Source organism: Hyposmocoma kahamanoa, unplaced genomic scaffold, assembly GCF_003589595.1.
Source record: "Hyposmocoma kahamanoa isolate Upper Pololo Valley unplaced genomic scaffold, ASM358959v1 114, whole genome shotgun sequence".
NCBI lineage: Eukaryota > Metazoa > Arthropoda > Insecta > Lepidoptera > Cosmopterigidae > Hyposmocoma > Hyposmocoma kahamanoa.
In genome coordinates this window covers 3,927,693-3,940,452 of record NW_020653383.1, presented here as the reverse complement: position 1 = coordinate 3,940,452, position 12,760 = coordinate 3,927,693, and the positions used below count along the sequence as shown (strand labels likewise).

The window sequence follows — 12,760 nt, the reverse complement described above, 5'->3', positions numbered from 1 at the left end:
AGTGGTAGGTTTCCTAGCAACGTTAAGTTTGACTTTCTAAGACTTTACATAGCTCATTGATAATTTTTATAATATTTATGTACACATTATTTTTACAACCTTGACGCTGACAAAATCTAAAAAGGGCACCGCCTATAAACAAAAAAAAGAAGAGAAAGAAGCTGTATGTTTTCCCGTGTTATAGACTTCCCACGTTAAAATAATTATAATCGCATCTCGTCCTTAAGTACCCTAAATAAATACTTATAACAAGATTTGGTAATGCATGAGTGACAGTGGATAAATAAAAATGTTAAAGTTTCAACCTTTCTCTCCTATTTCTTTCGTAATGATCAACATACTTACTAGAACCTACATAAGTACCTTGGCCAGGGCTTCGCCTCTGAACATAGTTTTTTATCTTAAGAGTTTACAGTTTAATAAAGCTCAGCGGAAGAACAAATCATGATGCTGAAACGTAAGCGTTCATAAAAAACGAAGGACCGCCCTCGAAACGATTAACTCTCCCCGTCGTGTGAATCACCTGTTTCGGCAGACAACATTGAAGGTATGTATTGAATTATTAAAGAAGGATGGCGAAAGCTGACCCAATAATAATTAAAATCAACCAAGAGCCGTTCATGACTTTGCTAGTATTATTTTACGTTTTAGTTATGCCTAGTTATCAATGTGTTTTTCTCGAACATGCTCGGAAATGTACGTATGTGTGGATTGAGTGAGCACCCTCTGTAAAATGTTTAAATTATATTAGCCATTAATAATAACCTCAAAAAAACTTTTCTTTTACCTCTGTCTTTGAAGAAATAAAATATATAAAAATAAAGCGTTATAGTCATCTACAAATAATAAAGCATACTTGTTACCTTGTAAAGAGGTTTCTGACATCGGTCCACAGATGTCGCTGTGTACCAGCTCCAACACTGAAGTTGCGGTCTTGTACGCTATTCTTTTAAATGGTTTCCGAGAGTGTTTACCTTGCACACAGGCAACACTGCTCTGGTTATCAATTTCTGTAAACTCTACACCTACATGATAGTTCCTCAAATGGTTCATACCAATGCGACACAGATGACCCAAACGCTTGTGCCATACCTGGTAACTACCTGCGGAGTCAGAGTGCACATCACAAGGCACATCACGAGGAATATTGGTAGTACAATCAAGTTTGTACAGTCCTCTATAGAGCGAACCGTGAAGAATAGAGTCACCGACAAAAGAAAAAGTATCAGAGTTATAAAAATTACAACCATTTTTATCAAAAAGTACAGTGAAACCTTTTCCAACAGCTTTATAAACAGATATCAAATTACTATTCGAATCAGCTACATAAATTACGTCATTTATTTTATTAACAGCAGACCCAGTATTAAGACTCAGTATTCGAATACAGATGAAAAAGACAAGTTTTGTCGTTTCCAAAAATTAGTGGAAAAGCAGACTGGAGCTCAAATAAAAGTTGTTAGGACAGATAGTGGAGGTGAATATGTCAACAGAATTATCTGATCATTTTCGTATTAATGGTATTGTACATCAAACGACTGTGGCGTACAGTCCGCAACAAAATGGCGTTGCTGGACGTACTATAAGGTCAGTAGTTGAAAAAGCACGTTCTATGTTGGCAGCATTGACTTACAAGTTGGCAGAGTGTTCTCTCTCGAAAGCGTTTTGGGAAGACGCGATACAAACGTCAGTTTATTTGAAAAATAGGTCGTCCCATCGTGCGCTTAATAAAATAACTCCTTTTGAAAAAATTTATGACTGTAAACCGAATCTAAGTAACCTTAGACTTTTCGGATGTCGAGCATTAATTCATGAACCTGATTGCCAACGTAAGAAATTTTATATGAAAGCTGTGGAGCATATCTTTGTTGGATATTCGGATGACCCGAATAGCTACATATTTCAAGACCCCCGATATCCGAGAAGGTTTACAAAATCTCGTGACGTCACATTCTTCGAAGATTGCTTCACAAACTTAAAGAACAACAAATCAAATAAAGAACCAAGTACGTCTAAAACTGTTCCAAAACCTGGAACGGTTTTTGAAGCGAACAAAGTCAATGATGCTGATAAATGTAGAGCAGCCATGCAAAATGAGTACGACTCGCTGATGAAGCTTAAGACGTGGAAGCTGGTGGACAGACCTAATACAAAAATAATTCCATGCAAATGGTTATATAAGTTAAAGACAGACGCACATGGTAATGTCACAAGGTAAAAAGCCAGACTAGTGATAAAAGGTTTTAACCAAGTGGAGGGTGTAGATTACCACGAGACTTTTTCTCCGGTGGTCAGTCATTCATCGTTGCGAACTTTATTTGCCTTAGCCACTGAAATGGACCTTAAAATGCATCATTTAGATGTAGATACAGCATTTTTATGTTGTCAAGCTTGACCTGCTCTTGACCGCCTATATCTAATTTCTTATTTATCTTCTGTCAATTAGTGCATGAGCGATAAGTTCCACGCGCTGTTATTAGTATTTTTAAAGTACTTGACGACGAAGTGCTTCGAGAAATCACGATAGACTTTCACTTGGTAATTTCGTTTAGTCATAAATTTTATACTAGTGTAATTTAGGTACGTATATGTAGATTAAAATCCCGTATACTGTAAATTACTTGATCATATTAGCCCGTTAAAATTTGTTAACGAACCAATAACACTAAGTCAGTTTTAATGAAAATCATGTGTACTGTTATTTTTTATTTTTTCTTAACCATTATTACCTTCAGAGACCTGCCTGACAAAAAAAACTTGAAAAGTAGTAAAACACAAAAATGGGCGCGGCGACAAAGATTTTTAAGCTTTTACTAATTATCACCAGTATCATATTAGGGGTAAGTACAATTTTCTATAGAATATGCCTCAAATTACATTGCCGCGGAACGGATTGAAAGCGAACTTTTGTAACCATAGCATATTGAACTTTGTAAATTGTGTAACATACAAATAAATAGATATGAGCCGAAAAACAGGTCGCGTTTCTTCTGGAAAATTTTCACGCAGTCTCGGAATTTCCCGGACCTAACATCTCTTATGTATAATTATTAATACAAAGATCAAACACCAAGAAAAAATCCTACGATCCGGCTGGATTCGAACCTACGTCTTCCGACAATCCGTGCTAGACGCTATGCCAAGTCACGGAACGAACCTGCGGACCTCACGAATTTTTCTGTGTGCTTGTTGCAGATCTTTGTGTTTGACGTAGCGCCATCTGTGAGAAATCTATTTCTTCACTCGACCAGGTACCTTTACACCTGCCAGCAGCTGACTGGATGTCGCTTTAATAATTCTAATTTACTTTATTGAATGACAGAATGTTTCACCACTTATGGAGTAATTTCACAAAAAATCATTGAATATCATGCTGGTGAAACATCCTGACAGTCAATAAAACTTAATATCTTATCTAGTTTAGTACATTACACGACTGACATAATGTTCATTTTGCCATGTACAGTTTCCTTACACAACTTCGCTTCCGTTCCGTTCCGCGGCGATGTGAATTGAGCCTACAAAGAAGCCCCGGAGAATAATAATACGTCTTACGAAATTATATCATGTCAATACAGATCAACCAATTTATTTGTGAGATGGCATTAACATCAACTGTTGTTTGGTGTTAGTTGATGGCGTATCTTTTCGGTAACTAAACTTACACTATACTAAGTTAATACCCGTCAACTGAATAGACCACTGCTTTCTTTATAAAACAATTACATGGACCCTAGCGCCACAACTCATATTTAACAAAATATAAATAAGTCGATCTGTGTCGAATGGATAAGCTATATTTTTACGACTGTCGCACTATTGGAGTTCTTAAATAAAGACCTCTCGCAGGCGACGTGTGTCCGAAGACATCCCCGTAATGAAACAATATATCGACAAACATGGAGTACACATCGAGTATAGTTATATACTCGATGGTAGTACATTTATCTGCCATCGAGCTTTATTATTAGCTGCCATTTGTAGAAGTGGCATGTCATTCTCATGGGTGTAAAAATGACGTCAACTTGAATTACTTCATAACTAATCTTATAAAAGCTCCTAAAAGTAAATTAAAAATGACCTTATTCAGACTATGATTATTACTATGTTATTTACTTAGCTACCGAAAACTTTTATAATAATACTAAAACCTCTGAAAACAATTATTATACGTACCTAATACTATTCTATCAACCTAATTTATATTTTACCGAAAATTGTTCTTAGCCATTTTTATCGAAAATTACCTATTACCTACTTATAAATTTAAAAGCAAACTTTCATAAAAGTAAGTGCGTGTTAAACCATTTCAACGTATACAAATAAACGAGTGACAAGTAATACATAAATAGGTACGATAGTAAGTATTTCTTACGGAAGTTATATTATATTATTCGAAAGTACATACATTTTTTTCATAGAATTGTGATTTCAACTTTTAAACTCGAATTTTTTTGTTTTATTACAATTTATTGCTAAACATATAATTATTATTTTATTCATATATATGATAGTGATTTTTTGTTACTTAGTGAAAAACTAACATACAAAAAGTAAATGAAAAGCTAAAATAGTTGATAATCAGCTACTTCAATTCACAGTAGTCGAGTTTTTATAATTAAATACCTATATCGATTTTGTATGTATATATTTAATTCATTTTCTATCAACCACTTGCTACTGGGGGTAATCAGTTACATATTCTGAGACAATGATTTTTTTATTTAGCCATCAGTTACAGTAAGTTCCAGCGAGCGTCTGTTAGTCCATTTCGACGTTTACTAAAATGTCACCTTATACAAAAGACACTGGGCGACCTCGAAATGTGTACGAGATTTTTGGAACAAATTTTATTATGGGGATCTCTCCGTAATCGCAAAAATAATTCTGATGTTTAAATCTGTTTATACGTACCTACGCGACCAAAATATACTGAACAGCTGATTCTTTTTCCACGTTTCAGATTCTGGGTCTAGTAATCGGAGGTTTGGGTGCAGGTTTCGTAAGATTTCTCACCTTTTACGCCTTACTGAACGTGCAAGGGTTCATCGTACAGGGAATTTTGATGTTCATAGTCGGCGTAGTCATCGTCATAATGGCTGCATGCGGGTTCCTCGGTTTGGTTACAAGATTCCAGCCTGTACTTATGGCGGTTTGTATTTATTTCTTGGTAGATAATAAGCGTGAAACGTCTTTAATAGACATCCAGGAGGCGGAGACGCATTTTTGATTACAAGTTCAGGGCTACTAGCTCAAAATAAGTGGTAGTATTTCAAATCCATTAATTTATTACGCAGTACGTAATCATAATGGTGCCGTTGGTGACAGTGGAGATGTATATAATGGCGCAGTCGGTAACTCTAAGCAAAAGGGCGTACACCTGGGTTAACAGTACCTACTGTGAAAAATTCCACGTCAAAATTGAAACTCTCGAAAACGCTGTGAGTTCACTACTTACTGTATATTATTATTAGTATCACGCAAACCCATTGGAATGCTCGAAGCAAAGCCTTTTCGCAAAACATCATTACAATCAATCAAGTACAAATTTAACTAAGACGTGGGACCGTAAATACTAGCCACTGATATAATGATTGTGACGTTTCAATCACGTTATTATAATTTTAGTACCGGCAGAGCTCCTCGTGAAAGAGTTCGTCCAGGGAAGTACTGTCACCTTACCTATTTCTGCCGCCAAGCAGTAGGTAATGTGAGCATTACTGTGTTTCGGTTCTGAAGGGTAAGGGTGCTAGTGAAATTACAGGCACATGGGACTTGTCAACTTATGTGCGATTTAAAGCTCTTGAGTGGCACTGCAATTGTTATGGACAGGCGTGTGTCGCTTAGCGCCAGGCGCACGACTTATTCGTACTATTACTTGGTATCATAAAAAAAATCATATTCTATTGTGCAATAGAATACTATTGCCCCTATTTGACTATGACTACCACTATCAAAACTACGAATAATACAATATTTTTTTTTTTTTTTTTTTTTTTTTTATAAAATATAGGTGCGCATTTGACCTCCATCTCACCTGATGGAAAGTGACGATGAGGTCGACGATGGAGCATGCACACCTAAATAATGCCTATTCACTCTCGCCTTGAAAAGGTCCAAGTTATAACGTTCAGGGAACAAGTCTGCAGGCAGGGAATTCCACTCCATAGCCGTTCGCCATATAAATGTGGAAGCGTAACGCTTCGTGCGAATCTTTGGAATATCCACAACATAGGGGTGGAACCCAAGCCTACGCCTAGTCCCCCGGTGATGGAAAGGGGAAGGCGGAATTAAATCATGTAATTCCATCGCACACTCTCCGTGATATATCCTGTAAAATACCGATAAGCAGGCAACTTTACGGCGGTGTTCAAGGCTCTGCAGCTTCGCCTCCACTAATTCCGAGTCACCTATAAGTCTCTTGGCACGGTTGTCAATTGAATCCAAAGTGGCCAGTTGATATGTCGCAGAGCCATCCCAAAGGTGGCAGCAGTACTCCATGCACGATCGGACTTGTGCCTGGTACAGCTGGAGCAACTGTCCCGGTGTAAAGTACCGCCTCACCCTGGAAAGGATCCCAAGCTTCCTTGCTGCATTTTTGGCCGTGGATTCAATGTATCTGCCGAAGTTCAAATTGGACGACAGGTCCATTCCAAGTAGCTGGAGACAATCGGCTATCGGTATGGATATATCACGAAAAGTCGGAGTCAGCTCAAAGGGACTCCGTTTTGTGGAGAATAGACACGCCTGCGTTTTGGTAGCGTTAAATTTGACAAGATTGGCATTGCCCCAATCGGAGACTGCCTGGAGTGTCAAATCTAAACGGCTAACCATGGACTCTCGACAAGACTGGATTTCCTCTCCACTGACCCTTGCATTGGTCAAGTACCTATCTACAACTGTGCTGTCATCAGCATACGCAAAGGTACCTGGAATTAACATATCATTGATATGCAGCAGAAAGAGAGTTGCAGACAGTACGGAACCCTGAGGAACTCCGGCATCTATCGCCATATGTTCGGAAGAGTAGCCTTCTAAGACCACTCGAATCGAACGTTCGCTCAAGAAATCCGAGATCCAATTGCAAAGGTCAGTGGGAAGCCCATAAGAGGGAAGCTTGCTTAAAATATTCATACAATATAATAAATATTAATATTAATATAATATTAATAAATATTATTACAATATTCCGAGATTCATTCATTCATCCAAAATTTAGTAACTCCGAATGGATGAATGAAATATTTGTTTGGACACTGAGTGGCCTCATGACGAATTTGCAAATGCAGTGCTCCAAGTTTTAGAAGTACTTATAAAACATTGTAGAAAGCGTCCTGGATTTTGAAAAAAATAAATAAAAAAGTTACGTTATAAATATTATGTTAGTTTGATAAATTATAAGTTTCTTTTTTTATTTATATAATTCATTTTTATTTGTACATTGGCACACTACATCTCCTGCTCCGATTAGCTTTCAAGGTTCTAGAAGAGATCGCTCTTACCGATAAGACCGCTTTTGTCCACATTAGTTTTAAGTTGTTTATGTCCTGTTCTTGTTCTTATGGGCGAGCAATAAAGTGTACATCTATCTATCTAAAGTTACAGCTCAATAAATTATATATGGCCCTTAATTTCTCCGGGAAACTATAAAGTTTGCGCTCGTACTTTCCGTACGAACATTTAAAAAAGATGTATTTAATTTTTTTTTACCAAAAATAACAGAACATAGAGCATTGCTAAAAAAATACAACTGTTTTTCACTGGCCCCTCAGTTCACACAAACAAAATTTGTCAACAACGTGCAAATCATTGAAATTTAAACGTACGCATTATTTTTCTTGTCATTTTTGTGAAAGTTATTAAGAATTCGATGGCGACTCAGTCCACACAGTTTAAAAATGACAAATCATTTGTATACCTAAAAATATAAAGTAGAAGATTTAGCAAAAATTTGTACAAAATGCGTGTGGTTTAATTTCTTAGATTGATTGTTATTTGCTTAAAAACTAACGTTGTAGCATAGTAGAATAAGAACAAGAACAAGGGCATCTCCGTACCCAATAACAGCGCGGCTTCTATGAACACACAACCGTGTACGGACACACACATTCGCATAATAATGAAATACGCATTGAGACGACCAGTGTTGTGCAACACTAGAGCATTTTTTTGGGGCGCATTTTATTCGACACGAATTCGGAGTCAAAGAGCGGAGGTCATGGCAAAATACGCTCTATTTATTTAGCTTTTACGTTTTAATTTAAATGAGCGTTCCGGCCACGCGGGCTAGCCTGGCTTGAATTTGGTCTACACAGCGGCCGAGCGGCGGTCATGCGGCGGCCGCGCGGTAATTTTATTAACAGGAATTTTAATGTTGTTGCATAATAAATACAATTCAGATTCGCCATTAATGTACATGAAGGCGCGGTAACTGGGCGGTAACGGTAACGGTGATAACGTGGCGGCCGCGCGAAAACTTTCTTCTCATGTAACTGGCCGCTTAAGTTATGGAAATATCGTCTTGTGGGCGTATCCGTAAACGGCGCAGCACACCTCGCAGTCGGGCGCGCACACATCCAAGCCTCGCTGCGACGTTTAATATGGAGTTAGCATACTTGGTTCTTGTTCTACTATGGTTGTAGGGATCACGATGGAACATTCTGGTACGAAACTACGATTTCGCTTAAATCAAAAGCACTCTATTAAATAATTAAAGAAAGAAAAAATACCTTGTTCAATTAAATACATAATTTTCTACTTGACAATATACAAAGTTCAATTAAACATTAAACACATATGAGTCAAGCAATCCACGTTCCCGCTCAAGCGTATACAAGCTTTTCTCAAACAATGCGTTTAAATAAAGACTAAACAATGAAGAATATATAATAGAAAAAGTAAAAAATAATTAATATTCCATGACAAATTTTCCTTCTTGATTAATTTAAAGTGGCGGACAATCCGTTATTGTACTTTCGCTATTCTCACTAGAACTCATTTTTTCAAAGAAAATCTAAACAATACAAAAAAATAGAAATGACAATAATCTCAGTACAGAGTACTAAAAAGACCGACCTCAAAAGTACGTGGAATTACATCTATTTGTCAAGTCTTATTGGAAAATCCCCTAGTTGCCACTATAGAGGACTTGACACAGGAGATAATAAAAATCGGTTCTCACTACTCAAAATTATTGAGAGAAAAACGCCTTGAATTGGAGAATAGCAAAAGAAACCATTAAAATAATCGCTCCTTAAGTAAAATTTAAGCGCTATTTATAATAATGAATGTGCTTGCGTGATCAGCCACCGTTAGAGGTGGATGATTTTCTTCAAAATAAAAAGGGACCACTATGGAGGTACACTCTTTCCAACAAAAAAAGAATCATGAAAATCGATTCACAGATACCGGAGTTATCGCGTAACATACGTACAAAAAAAAACATACAGTCGGATTGAGAACCTCCTTCTTTTTATGAAATCGGTTAAAAATTAACTTCTAAGTGCATACTTTTGTCTATTTTACCGCCTTTTTTTAAGTATGTAAAATACTATAGAAAAGGAAAACAAATTTATTTTGTTATCAACAAACGTGACAAACACATTGACTTACAAATAAATGGACGACGGGTCTAATACAAAAACCACGAAAAAAATGTCCCAAGTCAACCTATTCGAAATTTAAATTGTAATGTCATCGCAGTATCGCGCTGTCAGTAGAACAAACGAAGACTAAAGCGGAGTGTCTCGCGCTCTGTATACGATTTTAGCGCCTTACAAGTTCGGACACTTTTTAGCGCGGACCCGACGTCCATATAATTGTAAGTCAATGGACAAACATTTATAAGTCAAATAGAATCATTTACTTTGGAACCATGCTATTTCTAAGGTAACTAGTAGATTTGTTTATTTTGCCTCTATCCTGTCAACATCATCATAATTTCAGCCGAAAGACTTCCACTGCTGGACATAGACCTCCCCCAAGGGTCGCCACAATGACCCTATCATTTAAATTAAATTTAAGACGCTGACAAGCGTCGATGACCTTGAGCGATAACGCGCCTACTATAATTTCTCCAGTAAGGTGGCGCCATACGCCCCGATGCGGTAAAAGTGTGGTAGTTGGACCTTCCGCTTGATTTAACATAATATTGATTGCTGCTAACAGATGGCGTTGTACTTAAAATACACATGCTATCAAACCAAAAAATATCAAAGCATATAAGAACTCGACATGTTATGCAAACAAGAAACAACCCACACCTCGAGTGAAATTGAATTACGTATTTAGGTAGAACACCAATACGTGTACTTTACCCGCTCACAAAAGATCCTGGCAACATACCAAGCCAAAACGGAGAAAATAAAAGTCCTTCAGGGTACCAACCCTAAATAAGGAACTAACTTCATATAATGTCTTTTTTTAAATATGCTAAACGGATCCATGTCACATGTACTGAAGTACTGTAGATCTTTGGCGTTTTCATTACGAAAACTAGAACATGGTTCTCGTTAACTAAATAAAAAGATAAATAATGTTTTCTATTTATTGCTGCATAATATAATAGTTTCCCTATATCGTTCTCACTGCTACATCGTTTGTCTCAAATAGAGATGCCGTAACACATTTCTTTTGGTAGATCTCCTAGATACCAAAACAAAAACAAAATTTATCTTCTCTCCTTGTGTGTGGTTCTCCGAACGTCTAAGATTTGAGTATTATTAAGTAGAGTAGGATATAGAGTTGACACAGTTTCCGTAGGAAATTGATGTATTAAGTAAAAAGTGTACAGTGTAGTTTTGAATGCTTATCTGTGGCCGATCGCTAGTGAAGCGAGTTGTCAACTGTCTTTTATGAGCGTTTACACGTGCAATGTGTAGGTTGTTAAGTGAGCAAAGTATTGTACGGTGCAAAAACCGTACATGCTCCCGAGGCAATAAATGATAAGTGATTTAGTCAGATAAGCATCCAGTACATAGCAAAAAAACAAACAAAACGTATCAGTAACTACACATAGAATTCAGCAAAGTGAAATCCTCGTCTTTTGGGTTTCGCTTCGATGTAGATGTGTTCTGAAGATACAGGACTATGCGTTTGCTGCATTTCGATATCATTCCGATGTTGTCTCTCAATGTGTGTTGAGGGGGGTGTTCGTTTCAAACACCTCCTTTTCAAGTATCTAAACAACAGCATCATGGTGTTATATTCTGTTAGATGATGAAATTCGTGACGTAGATGCTTCACGATTGTTTCACAGGGTGTGTACGATATTTTGTGACATAGTTTATCAATTTCTTCAACGTAATCGTGTAGTTTTGTTGTGGCTTGCCAGTATGATGTTAGATTGAAGTACACCAGTAACGTCCATTCGTCGTGTATTAGTTGTAATTTTCCAGCTTCGTCAAAATGAATTGGATGATCCTTTTCTATGGAAGTTACCCTGTATGTAGTTAATTGTTGTGGTCGTGCTGCACTTATGAACGTGAACAGCCCCAATAGTACTGTAAGTAGAGAATATTGTGTTCTCCCTTTGCAGGATCGAGTGTTACGTGGCATGGATGACGGCGCACTAGGAGTTGTTGTCGATTCTTGTACTGATTCGGTAGTTTGTAAGTTTTCTTTAAGGGGCAGCGGAACAAGTTTAGTATTCGGTCGTGTCAAGTGACCCCTTTTAGTTTTTAATGTGACTACTCGCACTTTATCGTCGCTACCAGGATGGACTTCCGTCACTCTACCGAGAGCTCATTTGCCAGGCGGTAAGTATTCGTCCTTAACAAGGACTAAGTTTCCTTCTTCTAGATCCTTCTGTGGTTGCTGCCATTTACTGCGCACCTGTAGTTGATGTAAGTATTCACGCGACAAGCGTTTCCAGATATGTAAGTTCATTTGCTCCACTAGTCGCCATCTATTTCTTAAATCTTGTTGATTGAAATCTTCTTCTTTTCGCGGTAGTGAAAGTAGTGGCCCGCCAATAAGAAAGTGTCCCGGTGATATGTATTCCAGGTCGTCGATATCTTCCGAGAGCGGACACAGCGGGCGTGAGTTCAAGCAAGCTTCAATTTGGGTAAGTAGTGTAGTAAATTGCTCAAAAGTAATTTCTGATCACCTAGAACCCTCTTAAGATGATACTTCATAGATTTAACGGCCGCCTCCCATAGTCCGCCAGCTGTTGGCCAGAGAGGTGCGTTAAAATGCCACTGCACTTGTAAGTGGGTCAATTCATCGGAAAATAACGACGTTTGAAATGTCTTGTTTTCGAAATCTTCATGTAAAATTTTCGCTGCACCGACGAAGTTCGTGCCATTGTCCGAAAACATGTGTTTTGGAGTTCCTCTTCGTGCACACATCCTCTTGAAGGCCGCGAGAAAAGTCTGTGTGGTCAAATCAGAAACTAATTCCAAATGGACGGCCTTTGTGACCATACAGATGAAGATAGCGATGTAAGCTTTACAAGTTTTAACTCCTCGACCTTTGTTAATCTTTATGTCTACATGACCTGTAAAGTCTACTCCAGTATTTGTAAACGGTCTAGTAGGAGTGACTCGTTCTTTCGGCAAGTCTGCCATTAATTGTTAGTTGATCGCGGTTTAAAACGATGACATTTTATACATTGTCGCAGCTGTTTCTTCACCGTTCGATTCCCACCAATTATCCAGTATTTCTGGCGTAAGTTTGCCAACGTGAGTCGTGCACCACCATGTAGAGTGTCGTGGTGAGCCTCTTGTATTATAAGCTCCGTTAACCTTCCCGACGCAGGAAG

At 37.7% G+C, this 12,760-nt stretch overlaps 1 long non-coding RNA gene across 1 annotated transcript; it reads left to right on the top strand.

The window, feature by feature from the left end:
• Positions 1-352: 352 nt before the first annotated feature.
• Positions 353-5,420, top strand: LOC113239711. The gene is made up of 4 exons (XR_003311209.1): positions 353-547; positions 2,736-2,840; positions 4,964-5,152; positions 5,298-5,420. It is a non-coding gene; the product is annotated as an uncharacterized LOC113239711 (long non-coding RNA).
• The last annotated feature ends 7,340 nt before the right edge of the window (positions 5,421-12,760 follow it).